This window comes from Cryptomeria japonica, chromosome 1 (genome assembly GCF_030272615.1).
Source record: "Cryptomeria japonica chromosome 1, Sugi_1.0, whole genome shotgun sequence".
Taxonomy (NCBI): domain Eukaryota; kingdom Viridiplantae; phylum Streptophyta; class Pinopsida; order Cupressales; family Cupressaceae; genus Cryptomeria; species Cryptomeria japonica.
The window spans coordinates 467409265-467423343 of record NC_081405.1 but is presented as its reverse complement, the minus strand read 5'-3'; the positions used below and the strand labels follow the sequence as shown (position 1 = coordinate 467423343).

The 14079-nt window shown below is 38.4% G+C and overlaps 1 protein-coding gene across 6 annotated transcripts in view; it reads right to left on the bottom strand.

Annotated features, from left to right (window-relative positions):
• The window catches only part of LOC131071489 (uncharacterized), a 30963-nt gene that overhangs the window by 2312 nt on the left and 14572 nt on the right, over positions 1 to 14079 (bottom strand). The gene's annotated exons all lie outside the window — the stretch shown is intronic.

Genomic DNA, 14079 nt, shown 5'->3' with positions numbered 1-14079 from the left:
TGCCCCACATGTTAGAAGCCCATATTGATCTTGCTTAAAGGATATATAGTGTTCCACGGGGATGCATTCTCAACACCCCACCCCCCAATAAAAAAAAAATTCTCATGTTTCCAAGATGGGGATGTCTCCCTGTTGATGTGTCTTTTGTACACGACCAAACACAGAATAAAATACCTAAAGGTACCTTATCCTCTCTTGAATAAAGCTTCCCCGAATGCTAAAGATCTCGCAGAAGGATCAATCGGAGTAGCTCCAAGGTTCTCTACATGTGGATAAGCTCTTGCGGTATGATGTGATTTTGCTAGAATCACAAGGGGACTTACTTTCGACGACCTGAACGTCTGATTTGCTTTGGATATTACTAGAACGTGGAATTTCACCGGCCCTTGATTTTAAAAAAAGGAAAAAGGATGAGGGTTGGAACGAGATCTATTTCTAACACTAAGAACGTAAGAGCAATGAATGACCTTTGATGAAATTCTAACTAGGTCTTGCTTTGACATCCTAGGATCATCTCCACAAGATTAGTGTGATCTTTTGAGGAAAGCTTTATGATGTTTAGATCACCGCTACAAGCATGGACACCGTCAGGTTGATGCATATCAATGAAGAAGTGATAATTGAAGTTAAGCTTAAGCTGAATGATTCCAGTTGACTATGCAAGGCAAGTCTGCCATCAACAAACCGCTAGTAGTATGGATATACGAATTTCATCGTTGATCATACAAATTTCTTCCATTCACCTAATAACATGAAATCAAATTTGAGAAGTATAGAGACCATGCAAATTGTTGAATCGACCCATAGAATTCACCATTTCTTCAATGAAGTTTACAAGTCTTTTGCAACAATATCTTGGCAACAATCTTTGCCTTCTCTTTCTACTCTAGTCTAACTATTTCCTACTCCCTGACTATTCACTATTAGCTATCTATTAACTATTATTCTTTACAAATGAGGAGCCAGGGCTTTATATAGAGAGCCCTTTACAGATTGATGGCTCTGATTGAATCAATGGCTAGAGCCTAGGATTACAAGACAGAAACCCTAATTAGGGTTTGTTATAACAAACTTCCCTAGCCAATGAGAAAATTACATTCAATATTTGAGAACCAATAGGAAATAGGGGTAGGTGCCTCGAAGTTTGTGTCGTCCCCGATGAGTTAGGTACATTGAATCTGGACAAGCTGAGGTGGACCAATCCGACTAGAGGAAAAGTGACTGGGATGCCACCTTGTCTGACGTTTGTATCTTGGTTGATCCTCCTCTGTCCTTGATGCGAAGAATGATGTACCTCCTTGACTCCCATATGCTTGATGAGGCTTCCTCATTGTCAAGTGTTCTTTCTCTGGTAGCATACCTCGCCTTGAAGTGTCATTCTTCTCTGTCATCATGTGGTTTCTTCATGTGGTAGAATGAGGTCTTGAGGCTAGCTTGCAACTCCTCGAACACTTGAAGTCTTCCAATGCTTCAAAACACCTTGAGTCCTCCTTTATGCATCTGGAATGTCCTTGATGGTGATGGGTTTAGAATAGGTTGTCCTTGTCCTGGCTTGATTTTCTTCCACCTGCAAAACAAACCAAAAGATGATTAAGTACACATGATATATTTATCTCACATAGCATTTTCTTCCTTAAATCATCAACAAAAAGGCATTAGAATGAAATTCGCTCAAGATCCTCCCCAGGGACAGGCCCTACAAGAATTTCGCTATGGACCCTTTGGAAGGGTCAGGAGCGAAATTTGCATTTTAGCTCGAATTTCATCATCTCCTTGCCTTGAACTTTTCTTGACCTTTGAATCACTTTCTACTAAAGACATCATTGATTTGACCTCCAAAAAGACCAAAAAAGAGGATTTCGCTTTGGACCTTGGCCAAGGATAGGAACTATAAGGAATTTTGCTCTGGACCCTTTGAAGGGTCAAGAGCGAAATTCACCTTTTAGGACAAATTCTATCATTTCTCCACTCCAAAATGCCTCCAAGACAAGCATATGCTAGCTTTCTCTTTCTAAAGCCTAGGAATCCACAACTTGGCCTTCATCATGAAGAAATTAGGTGAAGTTGAGAATTTCGCTCTGGACCCTTTGGAAGGGTCAAGAGCAAAATTCAAGTTTTAGACTTGATCCTTCATTTTCTTCATTCCAATTCACCTTACAAGGCAAGAATACCTCACTCCACCTTCAACCATGCCATAGGGATCAAAGTTTTGGCTTCACACAAGGAGAAAATAGGTGTTTTGAGGAATTTCTCTCTGGACCCTTTGGAAGGTTCAGGAGTGAAATTTTTGTCTTGAGCTCATTTCTTCATTTTTTCAACTCCAATCTTCTTTGCAAGGCAAAAATACATCACTCTTCGCCCAAGGAACAAGGTTTGTAGCCTAAGCAGGGAAGCAAATGAGGTTTATAAAGAATTTCGCTTTGGACCCTTTGGAAGGGTCAGGAGTGAAATTCATCCTTTAGGCAAAGTCTTCATCTTTCAATGTTTTCAACCACTTCTCAAGGCAAGAACATATCAATCCACCTTCCAACATGCCTTAGAAACCAACACTTGGCCAAAACAAGGAAGGAAATGAGAGCTATGGGGATTTTTGCTCTGGAACCTTTGGAAGGGTTAGGAGCGAAATCCTCATTCTTGGTTGATTTTCTACTTCATTTATCCAATTCTCTCTCAAACTTGATCAATTTCAAGGTCCTTTCATCATATCCAAGGCAATCCATCATCAAACTAGCTCAAGACAAGGCCAACCTAGGGCTTAAGGCAAAAAGAAGGTCAAATAGAGGATTTCGCTCTGGACCCTTTGGAAGGTTCAGGAGCGAAATTCTCCTTCCAGGTTGTGATTTCCATCATTTTATTGCCTCAAACCTTTCTCTCCAAGGCAAATATGCATCCAAGTCCTCCAAACCATTCCTTAGAAGTTCCAAACTTGGTCAAGTTAAAGAGCAAAAAAGAGGAAATATGAATTTCGCTCTTGAGAGCAAAATTTGACATTTTGGCCTCTCCGTCAAGATTCATATATGGAATATTCTTATACTTTAAGTTATATTCCATATATACTGTCAGGATGTTTGAGAGTGGTTTCGGACCTTCAGGAGTTATAATGCAAAATCTAGTTTTTGGAGGATTCTTCAATTTTCCAGACTTGTCAAATTTCAAGATCAGGATGACATTCCAGACTTAGCCAAATTTCAGGACATTTAGAGATCAAGATGACATTCCAGACTTCATCACTCACCAATTTGACTTAACTCAAACCTTCAAAGATGATATTCACTCACCAAGCTTCATTGACCTCCTCAAACTCAAACAAGACACAATTAGCAACAAGAGCAAAACTTTGTCCTAAGGAAGACTTTCAAAGATGACCCAACCCGGAGCATCCACTGACTCACCTTTAGCTAAAACAGAGCCTGCTCTCTTAGTGATCCCTTTGGCAACACTCAGCATGCAAAGGCTAATAGACAAAACTCTAAAAGACCTAGAAACAAACCCTAGAAAGCAAAAAAGTAGGGGTCCCCATTTGCAATGGGGCGATGTGTGAATGTGTCACAACACTCCCCTTCTCCCACAACCATTGCTCAAAATCAAAGGACATTTCCATGATGTCCCCCTCAAGGAGAGGACATTTCTAGGACATTCCCCTAGTTTGGGGATGGCTTGGGGTCCCCAAGACATCCAAGAGACTCTGAGAAGTCTCCCAACTATCCCCAAGACATCCAAGAGACTCTGAGAAGTCTCCCAACTATCCTCAAGACTTCTAGGCATCCCCAATAGCAAGAAAACGAAAAAGTCAATTTTAATAAAAATCATAAATTGTTTTCGATCTACGTGCCATAAGCTCTAACCCTAATGATCTATGGGCTTCACTCAAAACTTGAGCACTCACAAAAAACGTCATAAATAGTTATCTAACTTCTAAGGCTCACTTCATATCACTCCTGAAGTTTCAGAATTAGTAAGGAGTCAGTGTTGCAGAATAAAATAGACAAAATTGTGAAAATGACATTCGCCATGAAGGTTTGTGTGGTTTTGAAAGCCTTAATCTGCACTACCTCTAACCCAACAAAGGGCAATGCCCCTTAACTCCACTAGGGGCTCTACCCCTAGACCTATTGTGAGGTTTTCCCACATAGCCCCATTGCAAATGGAGACCCCCACTTTTCACTTTCTTAGCTAAGTGTTTTAGCTAGTTGTCTTAACTTGGCCAAAGTTTTTCAGTTTTAACCTTTTGCTTATGAGAAGCGTCTAATCTTCTCAGCTCCTAGAAAAATGTAATAATTCGTCCTTGAAGTGGCTTAGAGTGCTAGGGTTCATCTTAAGGGTGTGGGAAAGTCTGGAATTCATGTTTCAGGTTCAAGGTCCACAATTAAGTATCAAGACTAAGGGTTAAAGAGTAAATTGTAAAAATTGTAAGATCTTGTCAAGACTGAAAATCGTTGTCAGAGTTGTTAATGCAAGATTGAGGTGAAGGCCTAAGTGAAGAGGTATGATAGTTTATGTGTGCACAATGTGAATTTCCGCATTGCATCTCTTGTTTTATGTGTGCACAAGGTGAATTTATGCCATGTATAAGACCTTTAATACGTGCACAAGGCGAATCTCCACCTCGCAATGAAGGAGCACCTTGAATTTCCCCTTCGTAATGAGGGAACACCTTGAATTTCCCCTTCACAATGCCTGAGCACCTTGAATTTTCCCTTCGCAATGCAAGAGCACCTTGAAGTTCCCCTTCGCAATGCAGGAGCACCTTGAAGCTCCCCTTTGCAATGCATGAGCACCTTGAAGTTCCCCTTTGCAATGCATGAACACTTGTGATCTCCACTTGGCAATACATAATCCACATGAAAATTCGCCAACGAGTAAGGAGGAGTAAATTTTGGCAATGTTGAGTGACAGAGAGCGAAATGCTTGACATTGAGGAATGACGAGAAGTGTTTGTGGAGCAATCTTGTGTGAATTAGTAATATTGTTTTTGATCTTGTTTCACATAATATAAATCGGTAATACAAGACTTAAAATTTCATGAATCATAAGCCTTTTGCCTTGGATTTTCATAGGATTTAATTTACAATTACAATCTAAGGAAATTTAGTCTTTCTTTTGTCAGGAACGTTGAATGCAAGAAATGATACATGAAGAGAGATACCTTAACAACATGGAGAGGGAGAAAGATTTTACAACCTGAAAGGAGATCAAGTCAAGCAAAGAGGCTGATAGATGAAGACAACATCAAGGATGCTCGAGATAATGCACACAAGACATTACAACATGAAGATCAACAATTTCAAGTCATTGGAGATGTGTGGTGGCAAAACTTAAAGAAGAACACTCCAACAATGCAAGGTTACATCAAGATGCATAAGCCAAGGGATTGTATTACAACATGAAGGATTACATGGTGATGAAGAGCCTTACAACAATGCGAGGAGAATCAATATCAAGGAATCAACATGTTCAAAGAAGATGAATAGAAGTGGATTGCTCCACAATGAACGACCCTACATGGACATTAGTTGACATAAGGACTCTACAACAACAACAAGGAAACCAAGGATTTTCAAGACAAAGGATTCCAAAAATGAAGGAGAGATGAAAGTTTGCAAGGCATGTAGAAGCTAAGGTGGCACCCACTCATACTCAACCAATCAAATAATTCCAAGTCAACATGTTCAGATTCATTGAACCTGACTCATCAACAAGTACGCATGTGGAGGGCACTGAATTCAATATACCCAACCTTATTTCCTATTGGTCCTTCACCTAAAAGGACATGTATCCAAATTGTTGTAATGATCTCATTGGTCAACAGGGAGTTAATTGTAACTAACCCTAATTAGGGTTTTATTGTTAAATCTTGGTCGTTGATTTGAGAATCTATCAAAGCCATTCATTTGTACTTTAAGAGCTATAAAAGGCCTAGCATTCTCATTTGTAAAGGTTAATAGATAATCGAATAGTGGATAGCCTTGGAAAGTAGTACAACAGGAGGAAAGAAGAAATTGTTGCCAAGACTATGTCGACATCAATACATAAGTTTCATTGAAGTTATGGTGGTTCTTTGTGTTATGTTCTACATTTTGCATGGTTTCTTGTTACTTTTCAAAGTTTATTGAATTTCATTGATTATGGTGGATACATGCGATGATATATGATGAATTATTTGGTTCACACTTTTTGTGGTTTGCTGATTGTAAGCTACAGTGTAAAGTTAGCTTGAACCTTGTTATTGTGGCTAAGTTCGATTGTGAATGTTTCATTTGGATTACGCCAGCATTGGGTGTTTGAATGGATTCTTCAGAGTTTGAAAATCTTTCACTACCTTAGGACATTGCACTCTTTCTATGACGTTGTGAGTTATCTCTGATTAAGTAGAAAGTAGTTCCATGAAGGAGTTTGTCTATCAATGCATCACCCATTATTACCATTGTCCTTAAGATTAGCATAGTTTCTCTAAACCCTTTTCCCTTTTGATCTTTTTTTGTTTGAGGAGTTAAGTTAGTTTGCAAGTTCCAGATGTGATTCATAAACGTAAGTCCCTTTGTGATACCAGCATATCACATCATTACAACCGAGTCTTTTAATTGCACTGTCAAGACCTGACTAAAAAACCCTTGGGGTAATCTTATTTGATCACATTGTTTAGCACATAAGGTTTCCTTGTTCAAGAGAGGATAAAATACTTAGTATTTTAATCTGTGTTTGAAGTGCATAAAAAACACATCAACAAGATCTCCATGAGGGTAGTTGCCACTTGACCTTTCTAGGGGATCAACCTCCAAACCTCCACCCGCCATTGCTAATGTTCAATGCAATCATTGCAATTTTTTTGAAGTCTAGTAGCCTAAATTTCTAATTATGCCAAAGTTTAATTTGTAATTTTTATACTTACACATTTTTATAACTAGTTTTCAAGTATTGTATTTGCACCAACACCCCCGAACTTAGGCCCTAGGTTCCTCGGTCCTTGAACCCATCAAGAACTCCATGGAATAGACAGATTTTAGTAATGCTTCAGATTACATTATGCATTCTATGCTTTTAGAAGGTGTGAGGTCTTGATTCTTGGTTTATGAATTTTTTTAGAGGATGCTTTGTATATACCTCAGCTATGCCTTTTTGATCTTATGAGCTCCTTGTGTCCTCATTTTTAGGGCCCCTCTTAGATTTTCTCGAAAGAAATATGGGAAAATTTGCATTCGTCTTCTATCTTCCACAAACTATTTCCCTAACTTAAATGATGAAATGAGAAACAACAAGTAGGTTAAGTAAAATTCAGAGTTTGTATTTGTGAAAATTTAAATAACATGCAATACCATGAGCTCTAACAATTGCAGTGACCCACCCCCCCTCCACACCAAAAACAAAAAAATCCCACGTTTCCAAGATGGGGACATCCCCCCTATTGTCCCACAGCCGCTGCTCAAAATCCACAGACATTTCCAGGATGTACCCCTCAAGGAGAGGATGTTTCTAGGGCATTCCCCTAGTTTGGGGATGTCTTGAAGTCCTGTTGTGACGTTTTCACACATCGCCCCATTGCAAATGGGGACCCCTGCTTTTTTGCTTTCTAGGGTTTGTTTTTAGGTTTTTTAGGGTTTTGTCAGTTGGCCTTTGCATTTTGAGTGTCGCCAAGGGGATCACCTGGATAGCAGGTCCTGCTAAAGTGAAAGTCCTGATCCTGAAATTTGGCTGAGTCTGTGATGTCCTGATCCTGAAATTTGACTAAGTCTAGAAACTGAAAAACCTCCAAAAACTAGATTTTGCAATATAACTCCTGGAGGTTTGAAACCACTCTCAAACATCCTGAAAGTATATATGGAAATGTCACTTATACTTAAATGTTATATTCCATAAAATTATCCTGACGGAGAGTTCAAAAACATGAAAAATCGCTCCTGACCCTCAAAGAGGGCCCACAGCGAGATTTTGATTTCCTTCATTTTGCAATGAAAAGAGACCAAGTTTTGATCATAAATGGAAAATAAATGACTTTCTCCACCCACCTGAGGAAGTTTTGGCTAGAAATGATGAAGGACCTTGTTGAAAACAGAAAAATCGCTACGGACCCTCAGAGAGGGCCCACAGAGAGAAATCTTATAAGGATCATTGCAAGCTTTATTTGGTCGATTTGAGAGGTCAAGAGCATGATGAAGGATAGAATGAACATAACGAAGTATCCAAACTTGATCAAAGATGATGAATTGAAGGAGTTTTGCCCAGGAAAGGAAAAGTCGCTACGGACCCTTAGAGAGGGCCCACAGCGATTTTCTTTGTGTGCACATTTTTGGACCTTTCTTGGACATGAATTTTTATTCATAACAAAGAACAAGATGATATCTTCCTTGGCAAAGTGATTTTTAGACGAAAAGTGAAGCAGTTTGGTCCAAGTAGCAAAAATCGCTACGGATCCTCAAAGAGGGCCCACAGCGAGATTTTCAAATATGCATTATTCTTGCAGGATCAAAGTGATTTCATGATTGGAGGGGATGGAGGAAGGCAAGGTCTATCCGTTGAATATAATTTGGAGGATCAACACAAGAGGAAATCAACCCAAAATGACAAAAATCGCTACGGACCCTCACTGAAGGCCCATAGCGAGAAATCGCTCCGGACCCTCAAAGAAGGCCCACAGCGAGAAACCTAAAATGGGAAGTTTTCATCCAAGTTTGAGGAAAGCTAAGGTTAGGCATGGGTTAGAAACGATGTTTGAAAAGCCTTGAAGTGAAAAGAAATCGTTGAGAATCAATATTTTGAAGGCAATTACAAAAATCGCTCCGGACCCTCAGAGAGGGCCCATAGCGATTTTCCAGTTTTCTCTCCTTTGTTTGAAGAATTGAGACAAAATCTTGCTTGGACAGGAGGAGGACGTGATATGTTATGCCTTGGATGTGATTTGAAGATTAAAAGATGAAGAAATTTGCCTAGAACCAAAAAATCGCTACGGACCCTCATTGAAGGCCCACAGCGAGATTTTCAAAAAATGTATGTTTTCTTCAAAATGGTGCTAAGGTAAGGTTTGGACAAGGAGAAAAGACCTCCAAGAGCAAGATGAATATTATTTTGCCTTTAAAACTTGATGATTTTGGTCAGAAAATGAAAAGTCGCTCCTGACCCTCAATGAAGGCCCACAGCGAAAAATCGCTACAGGGACCCTCACTGAAGGCCCGTAGCGATATTGTTGAAAATCCTCGTTTTATCTTACAACAACAAAGCGAATTTGGTTGGAGTGGATTAAGGGAAGGCATTGCCAAATGATGAATGAAGTTTTAATGAAAAATGATGAAGAATCAAGCCTAAATTGCAAAAATCGCTACGGACCCTCAGAGAGGGCCCACAGCGAGAAACTTCAAAAACACACCTTTTCCCCAAAATTTGACAAAGCTAAGTTTGCAAGTCAGTGAGGGGGCCTAGTTGAAATGTCTTGAAGAGATTTTGGAGGTGGAAAAGTGCTAAAATTAGGCTCAAAATCAAAAGTCGCTCCTAACCCTCAGAGAGGGTCCAGGGCGAAATCCTCATGAAATCTCATTAAACCTTGTTTTAAAAATTAATATTCTCCAAATTGCATTAGGCCGCTAAAATTGCTAATTTGAAGGCATGTGGAAAATTAAGATTAAATTGACATTAAATTTTGGCATTTAATAAATTAATTTTAAGCCTTAAAAAATCGAACTTTCTTGGAGGCATTTAAAATTAATTTTTATTAAATTAAAATTAAATATAGAGCGCACTAGGCCTTATTTTCATTTATTTTGCCAAGTCAGCCCCCCTTTTTTGGAAATTTATTTATTTTTAACCTCTTTTTGCCAAGTCGGCCTAGAGGGAGCAAAGGGGTGAGCGCTCTATATATTGGAGGTGTTTTTCCACAATTCAAATCATTCAATCATTGCCTTGAGAGCGAATTTGGAGAGCTACTTGGAGGTGCGAAATCTAGTTTGCTTGGAGCAATTTTCTTTCAAGTGTTGAAGGCTAGAAGGAAGTGGAGTTGATTCTTTTGAAGGCTAAAGGAGGCACATTTTATTCAAGGGAGAACTTTGATCTACATTTTGCCTAGCGAAATTCCTCTATTTTTGCATCATTTCTTAGAGTTTAATACTCAAGAGGAGGTATGGCGAAATCATCTTAAACACCATTGTTGGAGATTTGAATTTTGAACTTTTGTTTTGAAAATTCTAAGTTTGGCATAGTTAATTAGGAAATGATAACTCAAGATTTAAAATGAAGTTTCCTAATTAAAATCTTAAATCTTCCTTTCTACTCTATATTTCTACACTTCAAGATATATTACTAATTTTGAAATGTTGTGTAGGTATCAAGATGGCGACTCCAAAGCTCGGAGGATCTACAAGTCGGCAGGTTCTCATCAAAGACGATCAAGCAAGGATAAGGGCGACCTCCTCCAGTCTAGCATCGACAAGGACGGCCTTCTTCGGTCAAGTATCATCAAGAATGACCTCTTCCAATCCAGCGTTCCAAGACGAGGTACATCATCATCCTGCACATCAAAGACAAGAGAAGTTAGAGCAAGGGTTCGTTGAAGGAGCAGATAGTTCCAGAAGAGTTAATTAAAGCTAGCTTCTCAGCAACATCAAATTGGCATCAACCAAGTGTCAGACGAGTTGGCATCCTAGTCATCACTCCTCCAGTCGAGTTGATCCACCTCAGCGTGTCCAGATTCAATGTACCTAACTCATGGAAGGTGGCACAAACTTCGATGTACCTACCCCAACTATCCATTGGTTGAATTTTCCAGAGAAGACATGTGTTCAATTAATACAATTTTATTATTGGTCAAGCATTAAATGTTATGTAATGGTTGTAACAAACCCTAATTAGGGTTTTCATTATTGAATCTTGGCCATTGATCTCAAATTGATCTTAGCCATCGAATTGTATTAAGGGCACTATATAAGCCCCGACTCTTCATTTTGTAAAAGGAGTTCGAAAGGAATTAGAGAGGAGTTAGTGAATAGAAGGTAGTTAGTGAATAGTTAGTCAAGTTGATAGAATAGCAATTAGAGTAGAATAGGAGGACAAGGCAAGAAATTGTTGCCATTGATTGTAAACAAACTCCATTTTCATTGAAGTAATGGTGAAGTGTGTCGTTTCTTGCAATATGCATGGTTTCTTGTTGAATCTTCAATTCTAGATGGTAGATGATTAGATCGAATGGAAGAAATGTGTTTGATTGATGGTGAAATTCGTATATCCATACTACTAGCAGTTTGTTGATTACAGACTTGCCTTGTGTAGTCAACTGGAATCATTCAGCTTAAGCTTAACTTCAATTGTCGCTTCTTCATTGATATGCATCAGCCTGATGGTGTCTATGCCTGTAGTGATGATTTAAACATCATAAAGCTTTCCTTCGAAGATCGCACTAACCTTGTGGAGATGGTCCTGTGATGTCAAAACAAGACTTAGTTAGAATTTCATCAAAGATCATTCATTGCTCCTACATTCTTAGTATTAGAATTAGATCATTTTCTCGCCCTCATCCTTTTTCCTTTTTTTTCAAATCTAAGCTAGTAAAATCCTGTGTTCCAGCAATATTCAAAGCAAATCAGACGTTCAGGTCGTCAAGTGTAAGTCCCCTTGTGATTCCAGCAAATCACATCATACCACAGAGAGCTTATCCACACGTAGAGATCCTACAACGAAGAACCTTGAAGTCATCCTGATTGATCCTTTTCGCGATATCTTCAGCATTCAAAGACTTTATTCAAGAGAGGATAAGGTACCCTTTAGGTATTTTATTCTGTGTTTGGCTGTGTACAAAATACACGTCAACAGGTCCCCAAGACATCCAAGTGACTCTAAAGAGTATCCTGATTGTCCTCAAGACGTGCCCTCCATGGCAGGAAAATAAAAAAAGTCAATATTTTTTTTTAAATCAAAAATTGTTTTCAATCACATGCCACAAACTCTAACCCTAATGGCCTATGGGCGTCATCCAAACCCTAAGCACTCACAAAAAGCTTCATCTATAGTTTTCTAACTTCTAAGCCTCATTTCAAATCAAAAGTTTCAGAATTATCAAGGACTTGGTATTGCAAAATAAAAGTGACAAAATTGTGAAAATGACATTCGCCATGAAGGTTTTGTGATTTTGAAGACCTTAATTTTCACTACCCTTGACCTCATGTGGGGTAGAGCCCGTAGTGCCCCTTAACCCCACTAGGGGCTCTACCCCCAACCCCCATGAGGGTGGCTGCCCCTTGACCTTGCTAGGCAGTTAACCCCCAAACCTCCACTCACCACTGTTGATGTTCAATGTAATTATTGCACTGTATTTAATGTTTAGTCTAAATTTTACTAAGTATGCCATTCATTTATAATTTATATACTTATACATCTTTTTATAACTAGTTTTCAAGTATTTGCACCAACACCCCCAAACTTAGGCCCTTGGTTCCCCAGTCCTTGAAACCCATCAGGAAACTCCATTGAACATAGAGATTTTAGTAATGCTTTAGACTACTGTCATGCATTCTATGCTTTTAGAAAGGTGTGAAGTCTTGATGCTTGATTTATGAATTTTTTAGTGCATGTTCTGTATGTTTCCTACTTCAGCTATGCCTTTTTGATCTTATGAGCTTCTTGCATCCTAATTTTAAGGGCTCGCAATTTTCTTTTAGATTTTCTCATGGGAAAAATTGCATTTGGCTTCTATCTTCCACAAACTAACTATTTCCCTAATTTGAATGATGAATTGAGAATAAAGTAGGTTAAGTAAAATTCATAGTTTGTATTTGTGAAAATTTCAGTAACATGCAAGACCATGATCTCTGACAACTGCAGAGATAGTAGTAGAAAATAGTTCAGAGTACAAAAAAGAACAAACTCAACTCCCCCTTATCATAAAGCATAGAAGAAACTTCCATTCATATAATGGATGCTCATTTTTTGTTATTGACCAGCTACTATTGAATTTTGAATTTCAGAGATGTCACTTTTCCTAAATACTTTGGTCTTGCTGTCCCATAGTCGCTAGTTTGAATGAGCATGGGAGTAGTGTAGAAACAGGAAAGTCTGAAGCAAAAATAAAGCCCTGCAAGGCTGCAAATGTTCTCTTCTGCCACCCTTGGGTGTATATAATCCTGAACGTTCCACCCAATTGATGCCATAATCCTTTTTCTCACCATTTGATGTATGCTTAAATTCAAATATATGATCAAAGATGGTATTAAATGCACATCATTATTGCTCAATGAACCTTGCATATTATCTTAAAAAAAAACAGAATAAAAACTTGCTCAAAACAGGCTTTATTTATTGTGAGTAAATTTGCCTTTCTCCAGTCCTCTAATGGCATATTATTCACCTGAAAGTCCAATCATGTGCAATGCAAACATTTCCAAGAACTGTAAAATGCAATAATCACTGATGACTAATGGAAGCTTATCAATGTTGATGCATAAGAGTTGTATACCCTTGCTTCGTAGTTGTATGCTCAATTCATATTGTTCTTCAGAGGTTAATCTTAGCCCATAGTTATATTGTTCGTAGAATAATGCATGTGCCCTTAGTATTGCTTTTGAAAATATTCAATTTTTTAGGTTTCCATGCTACAACGAAATTTGTGCGTAACAAGGCTGCAAAGCAAGGAATGTTGTTTTCTTAATTATTTGAAAATTACTTCACATTTATATCTCTTGACACTCTCTCTCATCCTGATGATGGATCACAGATTGTGATCCAAAACGTTGATGCAAAAAAAAGATACACACAATCAAATCCAGAAGCAGCTTATTGAATTACTTCATTCTTGTGTAAACATTTTGGTAATTTTATGAACTATTTTTTGAAGGCATCATTAAGTATGTTTCCCACTGGGATGAAGTTTTGGTTTGTCTTCTCAAGTACATACCGTAGAAACATTCAACTAAATTTTAAGCAAATACCACAGGTTATAGTCTAAGTGGGCTAACAATGCCTCAGTAATGTATTTGAAGCTTTTTTTTCTTCAAAATGAAAATAACAAGCAATATTAGCATGTCTGCCACATAGCATAGCCCTCAACATGAACCTTTTGAAACACTTTAAGCCCCTTTAACTTAATACCTTTTAAGAACTTTATGT